General features: G+C 42.1%; 1 protein-coding gene across 2 annotated transcripts in view; it reads left to right on the top strand.

The window, feature by feature from the left end:
* The first annotated feature begins 17,123 nt into the window (after window positions 1-17,123).
* SH3BP2 (SH3 domain binding protein 2) overlaps window positions 17,124-17,407 on the top strand; it is a 34,960-nt gene continuing 34,676 nt past the window's right edge. Inside the window, exon 1 of one of the 2 annotated variants that reach the window (XM_032686808.1) lies at window positions 17,124-17,206. The gene's annotated coding sequence lies outside the window, so the exon portion shown is untranslated. Of the gene's footprint in view, window positions 17,207-17,317; window positions 17,395-17,407 lie in introns of those variants that run through there. The other variant, XM_032686810.1, reaches the window with a different exon arrangement.

Below are 17,407 nucleotides of genomic sequence, written 5' to 3' on the forward strand. Positions count from 1 at the left end.
TTCTCATTTTTAAGACTTGCGTGTTTTTTCTGGGAAGCAGTTCAAGGCCACCAAATAGTTAGGGATTGTTACTGGCCTCAGCTGGAACTGAAACAGAAGTAAAAGTTGCTGGTCTGAGTCTCTGGTTATGAGCATTCTTGTCTATAGAAAAATAAATCAGGAGGAAAAATGGTTAAAATAAACATGAGTTAGTAAGGGAAGGATGTAATGTAGTTTCTGCTGACTCTCAAGAACTGTTGTGATGTTTGTTTTGTTTGGCCTTTCTATCTCCATCATGATACAAAACCCTACAGCCTGAGTTTCAGTGATTTCCCTTTGAAATAAGATAGTGTTTCAACTCTTCAAAGACTGAAGGCTGAACTCTCATCACAGCTGTGATGGTGAAAATGTAGAATAACTCCCCTGACCTCAGTCTCAGTTACTGTAAATAATTTTAAGAGGTGTGTTTTTAGGTAGGCTTTCCTGTCACTCTTGTATGTGAAGGGTTTTTTTTGCAGGTTGTTTGTTTTTTTTTCCCTTAACATTTTTCCTAATGATAGCAGTACCTTCTGAAAAGAACTGGATTGCCAGTCTGGACATCAAAGCCTCTGCCCACAGAGCACATACTGAAATACTGCCCGGCTGATGTTCTTGAAGCATAACCTGAAGGGATCATTTGTTAAGAGTTGAGGATAATTCAGTCTCTAAAGCTACTCAGTCCCTGGCCCTAAGTAGATACAATGAAGATCAGTTTGTCTCCAGACTGCTTCACCTTTTTTTTACCCCTCTAACTCTGTTTAAAGCATTTCCCAATGTCTTGGTTTTTAGATAGTTTGACAGTAGACTAAGTAAATTTCCCCTATCTTGTGATCATAATTCTGGTCATTTCAGGAAAGGTTAATGTTCATGCAGCCTGGTTACTTTGGACACCCAACTTGTGTGGTCAATATATGGCTCTTAACATCCTGTAAATGTCTTTCATACCCAGTCATCAGGTCAGTTAGTCATGCCTGGTCACCAACATTTAGTTCTGAATTCTCTCCTACCACTTTTCCTCATGCCTTTGCTCAGATTTTCTGTCTTTTGATTTCCGAGGGATCTTGGTTACAGCTGGGTTACAGCTCTCCAGGATGTGAGCTCGCTGTGTCACACCTCAGCACACTGCTGGTGTCACCAGATAGCACGCATGGGGCAGGGTGGCAGCTCTCTGCCGTGGGAACTCATTCCACTGGCAGTTGCAGCAGACAGGAAAGGCAGTAGTGATAGAAATAATCAATGGTTTCTGTCAAGGCAGACACTTCCATGCAAGGGATGTGCACTTTTCTTGGTATAGCAACTAGGTTATCTCCAGTCTCATTAGAAAACACAGACTTACAACTGCTTATCTCAGAGGTGAGGGTATGTCCTGACCTCAATGCATCTTATTTTGTGGCATTTTCAGCAGACAGAAAACTTTCAAAATTCCAAGAGCTGAATTATTTCTTCTTGATAGATATATATATCTGTAATGTTCTCTTCTGGGTGAAATCAGAGATCCCTGCACACAGTGGGTTCTTGCAAAACCCCTCAAAGACAGATTTGGGGAGTCCATTTCCTCTATTCATTATCATTTTAGAACAGCAGACTACCATTTAATCTGATCTTGGTAAAAAAATCCAACAATTAGCAGGTACTTCAATTCCATTTATATATTTGTATAATTTCTCAAGTTACAAATAGGTATAAAATCTAAGTTTCCGTAGATAAAGCTAATTCATAAACCTTAGGCAAACATAGGTACAGGATTACTTATGGAAGTGGTGGTGTGTAGTGCTGGGAAAGGGATACGAGTGGGAAGTCTTTAATTTTTGTGTTGAAAGAGGCGGGTTTAACCCCTTCCACTCCCTTCCCTGCGTGTCCTACCACCAGATGGGGAAACATGACTTGACGCTGTCACGGCTGCTGGCAGGAGACGGCACCTCTGCCAAAGTCAGCCTTGCACCTCCAGGGCAGTGCTGCTGACAGGCTTGTAGAAGCCATGCCAAAATACCTCTCAAAAGAGATTAGAATTGAAGTTTTGCACAGATTAATTGCATGGGAAGGGTCCTTGTCAAAAAGTCTGTGCAAGAGACCGATTGTAACAGGTCCTGTTTTTCGTGGTTCGCTCCAAGGAATGTATCCTCCAACACGAAACGTAAAGGACAGCAGAGTTCCCACCATGGGGGTCGAGGAATGTGCACAAGCAATTGAGTAAATACAGAAAGAGATTTTTGTTGTTTATTGAACTCTTTTTTTTTCTCTTTCTTCACAAATGTTTTACCAGCATTTTCTAATTTTGTTGTCTGACATGAATGTTTTAAGTACATATTTTTACTTGATCTCTTTGGAGACAAGGGTAGTTTCAAAGTAGCTTCCTAATCTTTATTTTAATTTTAAAGAAGTGGTGATCCTTAACACCAGAGCACCCCAAGCAAGTTTTCAGCTTTCCTTATGCTGGTCTGAAATACCCAGAGGGTAAGAGAATGTTGTCCACAGGAACTGCACAGGCCAGTTTGAAGGCTGGCGCTGTGGAAGTCGGCAGAAGCAGCAGCATCTCCCAGTGGCTAATGGCAATGAGGAAGCTGTGTGGCATGTGGCAAGGTGAAGACAAACCTCACCTGAAGCCCAGGTGTCCCTGTGAAACAGTTCTCAGCTTTCATGTACAGTCTAGGCAGTATTGCAAGATTGGAAATATCAGCCTGAGGCAAAGCATTGCCCAATGCCAGATTGTAGGGAAATACTTTCACTGGCAGGTTCAGCACAGCTCTGATGGTGAGCAGGAGGCCAGGAATAAGTTCACAGCTCTGGGAGTGCATAAACTGCTCACAGTAGCCAATAGGAACGTGTCCCGAAACACATCTGGCCTTGGGCAACACAGTGTTACTGGGACACAGCTTCTTCCTTGTAGGATGTAAATCCTCTGAAATCAGACATCTTTTTTCCAGTATCTTCTGTTCCAGTAGTGCTGATGTTCCCAGTGACACTGTGGGAAATCCAGGTTCAAGTGGGTTTTTGTGTGTCTGGGATGATATAAACCCCTGTTGTACAGATGCTCATGAGAGAAGGTGCCGGGAAGAAGATCTGGATGCTCAGATTGCAGTTTCTGCCCGTGGGATTCTCCATGCACTTTATTGTATGATACTGCATGTAAAATGTACCATCCTCCTGCAGCAGGGACCAAAGCCTCCATACTGCATTCCCTCCAGTAAAAGGATTTATCTTTATATTCACTGTACTTCACTGAGACTTACTGGGCAGCAGCAAATGTAGGCTTCTGTGGCAAAACAGGTTTTCAAATAGCATAATCAGAGCTTGCTCCCAGAGAGCAAGCTGAGGAGCAAACTCATGTGAAGAGTTGTAGAGCTCTGTATCAGCTGATTTAGCCTGTCTTTTAGCTGGACTAATTAACCCAGATGGAAAGCAATACTAATGCAATTACTCTGCATCTGCTTTCTCAGCCAATTTGTTCTGAGCCAGTTTGTTTAGAGCCAGCTCTGATATTTCTACACAGTAGCACACTGTCTATGTAAATATATTCTCCATGCTGCACATCAAATCACTTTGTAGCACTCTTACTGCTTGCACATGCCATTGCTAACTCATATCCTTATATGTCCTGGAGACCCCTTGTGTAGGATACACTAGTGAAAAAGGCTCAATTTTCCACATGTTATTTACTGATAGAGTTTGTATTTTCTGCCCTAGATGATCTAGATCACATGTATTTGATGACTTTTAATATTAAAATTCCTAAAAGCTGCTGTGAGATGGCTTTTAGTTTGCAATACCAGCATAAAAGAATATTTTTTTTATTATTTCTAATGTAACTCTCCGTGTTGGCAAACATATACTCCAGTGAAAAGATTAAACAATCTACACAGCAGCATACAAAGCAGACTATAAAGTGGGCTAAAGAAAGATATTTCTAAGTGGGTTATCTTCTCATGGATGTAAAACATAAAAAAAAATGCAATGCTGTTCATCAAAGCCATGATCTATTATGTAACAGCTGAACAAGGATGACTACTTATGAATAATTCTTCTTTTGACTTCTAGCTGTCCTTTAAAAAACATAAAATACAATTTAGAAACAGATTATGGGGCACCGGAATGAAAAGGCATAGGAAGGCCTGGGGAAAAGAATAAAGTATATGAAATCGTGCTGAAATCTGTATGAAAAAGCATAATGAATGTTGGTAAACCTGAAACCTAAAGGTGCAGTGGTGGAGAAACTCAATCTGTACAACAGTCCTCAAAGAAAAGGGTGTCCATCTGCCATCTGGGAGAAAGGATGCCTTTTGCAGGAAATAGTGGATGTGTCCTTTTAGCTGTTTATTTGCCTGGTGCAGGACCCTCACCAGGAGTCAGGATGCTGTATGACTGTGCTGACTTAGCAGACTGTTCACCAGATGGAAGCATTAGTGTCAGATATGGTGGTGAAAAGGATGTGCTGGTGCCAAAGCCTCGTTTCCATGACATCTAATCTGGTTTAGAGAAATCTCTAGCAATTCATAGCAAATTGCCTGAGAGGTGATAACAGGATTAGATTTAGGCAAGGAAATTCTTGGAGAAATTTATCAAGGCCTCGAGTGCCACAAAGCATAACAAATATTAAAGTGCAGATAAGAAAACATGTTTTAGGGAAGTTACTCTGCGTTTTCAATCACAGCTGTAGTGCTGTGCAAATGTTCATGTAAATGTCGGTGTGTAAGCAAAACTTGTATTTGTTTAAAAGATAATTGGTGCTAGTGAAGTGTAGCATATTTTGTGCTTACCAGAGGCATCATTACCAGAAAGGCCACTGGTCTTAATCTCCTAATATCAACAGAAGGATAATTTGCTTCCTTGACTAGTTTGTTCCATTCTGTATGTATTAGTCTTCCACAAATAAAAATATCTTGGGCTCATCTTCATTTAGGACTCCATCTTTGTGTCATCTGCAGACTTACCTGTGGTTATTTTCTTTTTAATTCCACATCAATGATGGAAATATTTGGCGGTGTTAGTCCAGAATAAAACCCTGCTAGTAACACACCATTCCATGAGGAGCCCCACTGAGGACTTGTTGAAATGTTTCAGCTGGTTCTGAATCTGTGCACTGTTTGGATTATTTGTATTTTGTACTGCCACATATGTATCAGGCTGTAAAGGTTGAAACACTGAACACATACCGGTGCTTTCACTGAATTCTTTATCAGTTTTGCCACTATTTTACCTGAGATTGGCAGAGTTAAATCTTTTCTTGCACAGATCTCCCCCACAATGTGTTTGCATGTTTTCAATATTGGCACAGTAGTCACACACTTCCAGTCTTTTGGAATTTCACACTAATTGCATTTGATGTTGTTAATGCCAAAATACATCAAGAAGTATCAGTAGGCCAGAGGAACTCCACAGCCTGCTTTTTTACAGTTCCTGGGTGCAAATAACGCAGTTTGGTTTATGTAGCAGTGTTTATCCCAAGGAATGCATCTTACCATCATCTGACTTGTTTGGTAACTTGACTAAAGTTCATCATTTTCATGTGATGTGGGTGCATCATATTCCTTCCTCCAAATACAAACTAAAACCCTTAAGTACTTCTGCATTTTCTGAATCGTTATCGAGAGATTTATAATTTCCTTTGACTAATGGGCCTTCTAGGATAGCTAGGGTTTATTTTGTTCTTAATGCACATCTAAAATTTCTTTTTTGGTATCTTAACTTCTCTCCCAACTTCTTCTTTTAACAGATTTCTGTCATATACTACCAGTCGCCCACCCCATGGCAACCTGTTATGAAAACCTGTCTCTGGCAGACTACAAAACAATCCACTTAGGAAAAGGATGCTCACACATAGCAGGACCTGAGCTACCCGCAACCCAGAAGACACAAGGGCTCAGCCACTGTTTGCTGAGACCACCTGTGCCTGTGTGGAGGTTTTAGCTATGGGGAAAAAACCATTTCAATGATAAGCAGTGCCCATTTGAGTTTGAGGAATTTAGAATGTTTAGTATATTCATGTGAGTGAGCTGCCTCAGGGTGCTGCTGGTGTACTGATTGATCCCATGACAAGCTGAAGATGTCTTCAGTGTGGAGCAAGCCAAGTCTTTGCTGTCCAGAAAGCCTTGAGGTCAGGGTGTGGGTTTGCATGAGCCTGTTAGAGCCTGAGAACGTGACCTTCACCTTTGTCTCTCTGACCACTGTGGCAGTGGAGGATGTAGAGGAGGGGCATTTTGCACAGGCCACAGAAATAAAAGGAAGGGGAGGAAGTGACAGTAGCTGAACCTAGGCTTGATGTGGTTCTCATAAATCAAGTACACTGACTTTTAGTAGAGGGAAAAAGATAAAGAGTATGTGGACATATGGAAGTTCTGGTTGCCTAAGGATGAATGCCAAGTGCCATTTGAGGTGCTCTCAGCAGTAGGGCCATGCCTCCAGCTGCAGCTCCAAGGACATGGGTGCCTTGTGGAGCTCCTATGTCGTACCTGGAAGCTCCGTGGGAAAGCTCAGGATACCTTAAGGCATCTCAAATGGCAAAAAATGCAAATTGTTAAGCATCTGAATAAGCCCATTGAGCAGGAGTCAGATTAATACACCCTAATTGAGGAAGCTAAGAGGAGATACCTTATTTGCAAATAAAGCTTCTTTCGTAACCAGTGGAAATCTAGGGAATGTACCCTAGTAATTTGATGAAGAATAAAGAGGTGCATTTGGATAAGCTGAGCAGCCCTTTTGAAACACTGAGCAGGGACAGGACACTTTTGCCCCAACAGAGGCACATTGTGGCTGGTCTGATGCCTTGGGTACCTCACCTGGCCCTTGGCTGCTGCTCCTGGGGTGCAGGGCCTGTGTCACAGCTGCTCTCCCTGTGCAGATGTCACTGATACAGCAGAACATCTCAAATAACATTAGCCATTTATGTGTGCAACAGAAAAGCCATAATCAAGGCCTAGAACTCCACTGGCTACAAAGGAACATTACCCAGCTACCTCACATTTAAATTTCTGTATCTTTGTCTGTAGCTGAATCTTACTTGATGTGTTCGATACAGGAGTTGGATATGTTAAAATAATTGCTATGTCCAAGTCTGACGTTGTGCTTAGTTTGTTTCAAAAGATAACATTTCGAGATTGCTTGTCAAAATGTAGCTGCAGTAGCAATATTTTGTGTGGTTCATTTTTAACCTGTGCAGGATATGTCCTAGGCTCAGATGCTCTATCTGTAGAAGCAGAATGTACCAGCAGATTTCTGTCCTTCACATCACTGAGACCTGCAGTCTCTTCAAGTAGTTTATGCACGTTAGGGACAGGGAGGGGAGAGTCTCAGCATACTCAGAGATGTACAGCATGGCCTGAAGTGAAGGAGACAATATTATGTGAGCAAGGAGCTGCAACACTGTATGATTGGCTCTTATAAATTACAGCTTCTGTCACCTCAGTTTTGCTGTCCTTTATTCCTAATGTAAAGAGTTGTTTTCCAATAAGAGAGGATATTGCAAAGACTTTCTCGGGCACCAGTCTGTTCACATCAGAAACAGAGAGTTCTACTTCTGCAGACACATCAGTTCTGATCAAGGCAAAATTTTCTCCACTTTCCCAGAGGAGAAAATCACTGGAAATGTTTTGTGGCATCAGTGAGTTTTGTGTGAGCAGAAACAGAGGAGAAATGCCTTTTTTTTCTCAGCTGTTCAACATGTCACCAGATAACTCTACCCTGATGCACTGGAGAAGATTCAGCTATGAATGGGGCTGACTAATTACCTGGATATATTATATCTGTCATGAGAAGATTTCAAATTGCTTTACAAACAGTAAGAAAATAAGCTTGGTGATGTAAAGCAAGGTGAAGGAAAATTCATGTAATGCTGAAAATATGTGGTTGGCTCGATTTTCAAAAATAGAAGGCTTGGAAAAAATAGCAGGCTTCCTTATAGTTGTACCAGGAACAGAAATAATAATACTATTTAAAAAATATGGAGAAACAAAATGAACAACGACTGTTTACAAATTAGGTATTAGAACAGCTCAAACCCTTCAGATTTTTTGGCAGTAGGGATGAGACCTTGCAGGCAAGGACAATTTTATTCTGCACTGAAACTTTTGGTATCTTGTTTTACCAGTGGTTGGGTAGCCCACATGTTTTCTAAAAGTCTTCCCATAGATCTTCAGTTGTTCAAGTAACTGTATGCTTCATGACTACTGTTTATTCATATCATTATTGCTATTGATATGCAGACAAATATTGTAACAGAGCTGACTGATAGGCTTCAAAGATCAGATTGATGTAATTCCTCCTGTGTTCCTACTTCATATTTCAATGTTTCAAAACCCATGGTCCTACCATTAGCTCTGTTCTATAACTCCACAGCATCTGTTGTGCTTGCTTGGAGTGATACATCCTATACTTATTTAGTTATGTGGAGCACGGATAGAATTTATTGTTAAAACAACTTTGTCTCTTGTAAAGCATCACGTTCATTTATGGATAGTAAAATTGTCTTCAAGTTGTGAGTCAGAAGACACCAACCCATGTCTCTCTTGTTTACTTATTCTCAGTTCAAGGATCGCATATTTTCATTAGGACTGTTACAGTTTGATGTGCAAACTTGTCTTGAAAATGCTACATTTCAAATACATTCTTCAACCTAAAGAGGGGTGTTGGGGTCTGTAGTAATCTGTATTATATCTCTCCCAGAGTATGTGCTCTTCAGAGTTAGACTGCACGGTACCAGACAGCTTCCCCAAGGAGACAGCACTCCTTTGTTCCTTTCTGGCTGGGTTTTTGGCTTATTAGTTGAATTCTTGGCACAGTTGTTGGACAGATGTCCACAGCAGTCACACAATCACAAGACTGTTTTGGGTCTTATGGTCGTTAGGTTTGGTTTCTAAGGAACTTTCAGCTCCCTTTTCATTGTCTGTGCCCTTTTGAGACATAACTGTCCTCTCCACCACCTTTCTGAAGGGCGAGGCAATTTTCTACATAGTTCTGGTCTTTCTCCACTTGATAGCATTGCTATGTCAAAATAATCCAGTTATATCAAATCCACAGATACTTCTTACATAAGAATTGGAGAAAAATACCAAAAAAAAAAATTCAGAGGTTCTACCTCTGCAGAGTTTTTACCTTCCCTTGGATCTTAGAGGAAGTCCCAGCAAAATTCATGCTGAATGTACCAGGCAATGGATTGAGCCTGATGAAATACAACATAACAACTCAGGTGCTAAGAGCCAGTCTACTGGTACAGTTCATCAGGTGACAACAGGGAAATCAGCTGAAGCACTCTCACAATGAGAAGGAAACAATTTATGTAAAATACTTTAAGAGCAGTGATGATAAAGTAAGAATGTTTTTATTGGTCATATGAAAGGTCCATCTAGCCCAGTACTTTTTTCTCCAAAACCTTGAAAGGGTTGAACTTTCTAGAGGGAGAGGTGTTGTATTTTTTTAATCGATGATGGGTTTTCCTGCTTTAGGTTTTCCCACTTTAGGTTTTCCCAGGCTCACTTGAAACCTGACTGAACTCTTAATATCCACAGCACCCTGGGGCAAGGAGATCTACAGTCTAATCACAGAATCACCACATTTTGTGACATTTGTCTATGCCCTCTTTGCAGTGGGCCACCTTGCCCTAAAAGCAGTTTCCAGGTGGTGAAGCTTGATGGATTTATACTATGCCATGAGGCTGTTTCCAGACTTGTTCTTGGTTCCCTTGCTATTAGTCACTAATGTTCTGTTTGCAGTTTTACTGTCACTAAGTACGAACCACCAGCTTTTTGGAACCATGATAGCCCAAGTGTTCATTCCTCAATGGTAATGACCAGCTCAGGGCCCATTTTATATGACGTTAGGAAGATTTTTACAATTATGTTCAATGTATTTGAGCTTGCTGTGTTGCTCAGTATTATTAAGTCCTTCCTCACACTCAACGTTTATCTGAGTAACTCAGTATCAGCACATTTTTTCATCTCACTTGTCCAGTAAGTTTTCCATTACAGTACTTTTATTATATTGGGTATGAATATGCTCAACAGCTTTACTGCCATGCCAGTTTCCAAGGAAGGAAAATGCCTTTCCTCAAAGTGAAAACTCTCTGTTTAAATCCTGCCTTCTTTTTTTTCCATCTTTTAGCCATTTTTTTTGACATTGGTGGGCAGTTTCTTGAAAAGTCTTTGACAAGTAACTGCACTGAGGGTGTTTTAGAAATCTGAATAAGCTGGATAACATGGGTCTCCCTTTTCACATGCCTAGTGACTCCTATAAGGAAATCCAGCAGATTGGCTTGTGAAATATAAGCTCTCTTTCTAAGAACTGTACTGACTCCGTCATAACACATTATCTGTATTGCCTCTCCTAATTGTTTTATTACAGTCTTTATTAATTCACTCTGGTCCAGATGCCACACCTGTAGATCCTGATTTTTTTAACAGTTAAAGAAAAAATCACAAATCACATTTATTGCCTTTCTCTTCTTAGATAAAATGCTGCTTTTAAGCAAAAGGTTATATACGGTAATTTGAGGTACATACACTTAGAACCCCTTTGAGAATACAGTCTTGTCCTGGTGAAAAGGTCTTACATGGGAACCTCCCTAACTCTTTTAGACAAGTAAGATATTTATTCAGCTTTTCTGTAATGCTCTGCTATGATCTTATCTTAAAGTTTAAAGGGTACCTTTAAACTTTAATCATATATTGACAGTACTGATTACCTGTTTTGCCGCCTGCACCTGATGCATTTGGAAAAGGATTTACTGTTGGTTTTTATACTTCTTGTGAGTTGCTTTCAAACAACAGTTCTGGCCTATTTTACTGTGCTCTTAAGCCTTTTAAATTTATTATATATGCATTTGCATATGCATCAGTTTTTAAAGAATGCAGTGATGGATTCTACATCCTTGCAGGATATAAAAAATCTACTCAGCTTTGCTCAGTTCAAAAGGATGATTACTGTGAGGATTCCTGCCATAAAGATGCTCAAAGCAGTGGTTCAGAGAGTTAAATAGTCTTCATGCTAACAAGGATTTAAAGATAACTATGGGAGAAACAGGGCAAACATAGCCCCCATAACAGGAAAGATTTGAGAAAGGGCATAAGGATGTCAGCAAAGTCAAAAGGCGGGATGAGGGTGACTCAGTGTCCTGTTGTTAGGGAGCAGAGATGGAAACTGCCCTGGTTTCCCTAGCAATACTTGCCACCCACACCAGCAACTTCAACTATCTCCACCAGGCAGACATAGTCAGGAGCTTCACGCTTCCTCACACCACGAGGGTTTTGTTGCTGCTGCTGCCTTCAACCCTGGGACACTCCTTCTTTTGTTGTGCCCACAATCAACCCTGCTCCTGAGAGATGCCCAATTTCCCATTTTTCTGATGATGATTTCATCCTGCTACATGATACTGAAACCCTTAGCCACCAAGCTTTCTGGTGTTCATGCCTTCGTAAGAATGTCTGGAGCTGAAGGGCTCTGAAAGTTTGTATTCGTGTGCTGGATTTTATGTCTTGCTTAGTGTGAGCTATCATAAAAAAGGCTGTAGTTATGTGAGTAGTAATTTCCTTCTGGAAACTTCACAAGCATGCAAGTTATATCACTTTGACAAGATGAAGATGATGTTACTCACTAGCAGTAGACTGGAATTGTTCCGATGATTTCCATTACCGGGCAGTTTTCTGTAACAGACTGGAAGGAGTAGGAGGAGATCACAGCGCAGAGCACTCAAATCATGAATCGTATGATGGAGGTTTAGCAGTGTGTCATTTGGGATTCTCTGCCCCTGCAGCTGAGGCTAGAGTTTGTTCATGCTGTTTCGAAAGTCAAAAAAAGAGCTTTACCTGGAGACGTGTTTCACTCTCACTAAAAATTTGGTGTTTACTGTCATTCTAATTATATGCTTAGTGTGAAACTGGTTACATTTTGAATTTTAAGGAAGTATTCCTTTGGAACATATGATGGAAACTGATGTTTCTCACCTATCTTGCCAGAACACAGGTTAGCAGATGAGGTCATGCGGGAAAAATTCATGCTTTCTACTACTAAGAGCAGGCAAGTTAAGGAAAATACATTCTTCCAGTCACAATAATGGCCTTCTCCTCACTTAATAAGTATAATGATGAGGACTGAAAATCCCAAATATCCACAGTGTGGTTATTTCCTCTGACGACCAGGTAGGTGACAGATTACTTTCTTGGAATTTTTATGAAACCCTGTTTTTCAAACGCTGTTTTTGTTCTTTTTAGATATTTCACGCAACTGCAAAACACGTTAGTCAAATGGACATCCCTGAGTCTCCCACGACAGAACGTATGACACCAAACCCAAATTACAGCTGCTTCAACACAAACACACTAAGAGCCAGGCAGGAGAGATTGTTGTTTTCTGTGGAGAGGAATGATACAATTTGATTGCAAATGCAGCACAGCAAAAAAGAAATGGAATAATCTGTGTTGCCAGCGACGGTAACGACCGCAGACAGATCACTTTACCCCCGCCCTGCACATCCGCAGCACTGTAACATTGAAGACAAGGAGGGATGTACCAGCTGTCAGCCAAGTACATCGGCAAAGTATTAGTGAGTTTATTTCCTTAAAGCTTCAGCCTGAAAGCGTGACAGAAATAGGCAAAACGCCTTCACAAAGCCTTGCTTTTTCTGGCATACTTCCTCAATCCATAATGGATTGTTCTGTCTCTACAGGGATACAGTTGGGCCTTGGAATAGGTTATGCAACAAATTAATTGCAGTATTTGTCAGCATTAAAAAACAACAACAAAAAAAGCCAAGACAGAGGTTTTATTTTTACCAAAGGCTTGGTAAAAGTCCTAGAAACACAACAGAGAATATTGCTAATGAAAACATTTGCTCTTTCTGAGATCTCTTTATCTTTGGAATTTAAATATTTTTCATGTTTCTCTAGCACTTCTAACAGAGAAATAAAAATACTCTCTCTGCACCTAATATATTGTCATTTTAATGTGTGCCTTTTGGGGAGAACAATCAGAGTCCTTGTGCCTCTTGGAGCAAATGTTATTTTTGATGTGTACTGTGCTGTTACTGAGAGGCCCCATTAGGGCCCCTTGATAGTTTCTCTGGAGCCAGACTCGTGCTTTCGGTCTGCATTCCCATGGCAGAGCAGCTAAAAGAAAGAGCAGCAAGAAAAATAAAAACTAGCCATGGTTCTGGAGTAAACAATAGAATGAGAAATACCTGAGAATATTTAAAGCATCAGGTGTGTTGCATATTTAAATGGGTAACCCAGTCCTGAATCCCATAGTCAGGAATCTTGTTGGTATCACAGCACCAGCTTTTGATCTGTCACTTCTGTATTTTTATAGGTATACAATTCTCTGATGCTTTTCAAGCAGAATGCAAACACCTGAAATTTGATACAAATGCTTTAGTTCCTTGAGACTGGGCACATTTTTACATATGTTTTACTGGGTAATTGATAGGATTGCAAATAATCAAAACCAAAAAAAGCAAGCACCCTACTCTTACTCCCACCCCAGGTTTGCAATTTGAATGACAGACAGCTTACACGGGGCTCTTTGTGACTCCTTGTGCCACATGACTCTGTAAGAAGCAAGGAAAGAAACTCTTATGGAGCAGCTGGAGCTTAAAGTGTGTAGCGAGCCATCACAAATGGGAAATCAGGTATAAGCAGGGACTGTGCAAGAAACAGAAAGAAAGACTGATCACCAGAGGTAAGCCATGTCTCGAGGCCAGGAAACGAGACTTGCCAAGTGTCAGCTAACTTAGGCATGCAAAGACAATTATAACAAAGAGACCAAGGCTTTGCAAGTGCATTAAAAACAAAAAAGAGAACAAAGAAGGAGGAAGCAAAGCCTCAAGGCAGTGAGGGACAGTGCCTTTCTCAGAATTCTGGGTGAGCTGGCTAATGAGATCACAAATAAATATTTTTATAAGTTTGTTAGATTTGGAATCTAGTTCAGCTAAAAAACACATACTATCTTTCATAACAAGGCTTATGCAAATTTTGTATTTAAGAAGAATGGAGGTGACAGCAGCAGCAGAGCTACAGTATCTTCAACATGATTTGTTATATACCAATTTGAAGGAAAAAAAAAATTAAGGATGTACAGATAAATGGGATAAAATGGAAATTTTTTCCCACAAAGTAGACTATGCCAGACTAGCCTGACTAGCCCGACCATTCTCTTTGAAAAGAGCATGGATTATTTAGATTAAGGTAATATAATATTTATTGATGAAATGAAGTTGGAATGTTTCCTCACTCCAGAAGATTATTGTAATTGAAAGTAACAGGATAGCTTCAATGACTACCAAGCCTGGCAGAGTTCAGAAAGTGTTTGGACAATGCTCTCAGGCACATGGTGCGACTTTTGCTTTTTCCTATGCAGAGCCAGGAGTTGGACTTGATGATCCTTGTGGGTCCCCTCCGACTCAAGATATTCTATGACTCTATAACTTCAATAGTGTGTAATAAAGTTGCGAGCTGGTAAAATCTTCAGATTCAAGTAACAAGTTTATCAGTTCAAGACAACCAAGAAAGAGCAAGCTCATAAAATAACTATGTTTTCCTGATGTTACACAAGTGTGATCCTAAAAGGTACTGGGCAGGGCTCTTCCAGGAGGAATGAGCAAGTGTTCAAGTCCCTTGAGCTGGAACACAGCATGAAAGTTAGGTCACACAGAAAGCTTATCTTGTACAAAATCAAAATTCAACTCAGAAGAGAGACGGAGGAGGCCAGTTACCCTGTAGTACAGTTTGTATCAGGGCTTGTCAGTTTAGCCTTTGGTTTGGGCGTGGGGAACGTTTTCCTTGCTAAAGACCAAGTATGCCTTTCCAACACATTTGGCAGACCACACATTAACATGTTCTGCTATCCAGTAATAACATACACACTAATTTTAATCACGGGCTGTACCCTATAAAATGAAGTCACAGAGCATGTTCAGCCAACAAAGAGAAGGTTCCCCACACCTGCTTCAGCTTAATGTGCTTAATGCACTGATCTGTCTTCTCTGGAGACTGAAAGTTCTGGGTTTAGTCAGGCAGGAAAATAAATGCTGTAATTTCCACCAACAAAGTCATGATGTTCTGACACAGAACTTGCACCAAAATCAGTGGAAGAGCTGCATTCAAACAGCTTTCCTGCTTGTGGTCTTTATATGGGACTTGTGTTACTCAGCCTGCCCACGGTTGTACACAGCTCTCAGTCTTTGTGCAACAGAAACCTGAGTCTGGGGCAAAGGCTGCTGCTGGCTGCAACTGAGACACTGTGGGAAGGCTTAAGAAACTTCACTTTCCTTATGTTCTGCCAGTGCAATGCCTTTCTCGTACTAAGAAATTATTATTTTCTTTACATAGAGACTCCTTCAAATCCAATAGCAGGTGTTAATAGCTCTGTATTTACATTATAAATTAATCAAAGGTCAGCACCAAACCACATTTCCAGCTATTGCCAGCCTCTGTTTTACTTAAAACACAGGAATTCATTCCACAGACCAAGCCTTCTCTCTGTTGTATTCAGAAGAGGGATTCTCTTTGCTACTTCTTGCTACAGATTTCTGTGAGTGGCAAAGAGAAATACCAATAAATGGCATTGACAGGAAATATCGCACCGCTTTATTTTCTGACCACAGGAACTACTCTGATACCATGGTAAAGGTTAAGGGCTTCAAAACTAAGTTAAAGTATTAGTTGGCTAAGCACCAAAGGAATATGCTGGTTTTTATTCAAATAAATCTCAGAATGATACAGTGTTTTGGGTATATTGCCTTATTAAGTTCTCGTTTTCAGTTACATTCTTGTTAAAAAAGTAAATGGTATTAAAACTGACCACTTTGCACGTCTCACAGCAGTACTCTCACAGGAGTAATGCTACTCTGTAGATCATTTTTACAAGTACAAAAATGCATTCTAAGTTGCTGAACATTTTTAAATAGCTTTTTCATAATTTTCTTATCTATATTTTTAAACATCATTTTGATTTTTCAATATTCTACTCATATCAATTAAAAAAAAATAAAACAAAAACCCCAAAACATCTAGGAAGCAATAAAAGGCAAATGGAGAAACAAACAAAAGCCCAATAAAATCTGAAATACTGAATGAAAAGTATATCTCAAATCAACATTTAACGTGTGAGAATGAAGTAAGCCTCATCTTATCAAATTTTAAAAGTCACCTTTTAGAGCACTTAAAAATACCTTTCCAACCATGTAACATTTCTTGGGGGTACAGGTAATCTGCAGAGTGATGTGGTCTCGCTACCATGGGTGCAGGGAAAACCTGGATAAAATGAGAGTTGAGTGCAGAGGCAGCACATGGCTCTGTGCATGGCCAGCCTGGAGTCAGCACGGCTGGCAGGGCCCTGGGCTGTTTTGGACACGGGTTACCTCTGCAGTGCCCCGGTACCAGAAACCGGGCACTGAGAGCCCACCTGTGTCCACAGAGCCTGGCTGAGCGCTGTGCTCTGCCCAGACCTGAGCCGACCACCCTCGCAGCACACCAGGCCTGGGTCAGTGCCTCCACCTGCTCCCCCACGGACACAAGATACTTGGGGCAACGCCTCCACCTGCTTCCCGATGGACACAGGACACTTGCAAAGGATCCTCACCATATGTTACAACCTGCTTTCTCCCCGTGCCTGGTGTCTTCCAGGCAGGCACCTGTGTCAGACCCTCCTGCCAGTCAGATAAAACCCGATCCCCAAGTCACGTCCTCTGGGGATGCAACTTCTGGAGGTGGAGGAGTCACCGCCCCTGGAGGTGTTTAAGGAAAGGCTGGACGAGGCACTTTAGTACTATGGTCTAGTTGGATGGTGTGCTCGGTCACAGGTTGGACTAGATGATCTCAGAGGTCTTTTACAATCTATCCTGGCTCTAGACAGACCCGAGGCAGTGGCTGCCGGGAGGGTTCAGCACACACAGCCCTGGCAGAGCCGAGCGGAGGCTGATTCGGGCCGGACCCCGGCAGAGCCCCCCCAGAACCCCCTGCCCAGCCCGGTCCCCGACCGGGCCCGCGGCCGCCCCGTGAGGGCGGCGCTGCCCCGCCCACCGGCAGCTCCCGCCGGCAGCTCCCGCCGGCGGGCCGGGCAAGGGAGGCGGGGGCGGTGCCGTCCCGGCAGGTGAAGGAAGGGGCGGGCGCGGGGCACACTGACCGCGGCGGGGCTGCGGAGCGGGGATGAGGAGTCGGTGTGGCGGCTGCTGTTGCTGCTGCCCGCGGAGCTGAGCCGAGCCGCGGCTGAGGTAAGCGCCCTGTCCCCTCACGGCGCCCTGTCCCGGCGGGGCCGGGCGGAGGCGTTCCCGTTCCCGCTCTCCGGCTACCGCCCCGCTCCACTCGCGCCCCTGTCCCCGCTCCCGGCCCCGCGCGTGTCCACGCCACCCTTCCCCCCTCCCGCCGCTGCGGTGCCGGAGGGCGCCGGGAAACTCCTCGGGTGAGTCACGGGA

Source organism: Chiroxiphia lanceolata, chromosome 4, assembly GCF_009829145.1.
Source record: "Chiroxiphia lanceolata isolate bChiLan1 chromosome 4, bChiLan1.pri, whole genome shotgun sequence".
Lineage (NCBI taxonomy): Eukaryota > Metazoa > Chordata > Aves > Passeriformes > Pipridae > Chiroxiphia > Chiroxiphia lanceolata.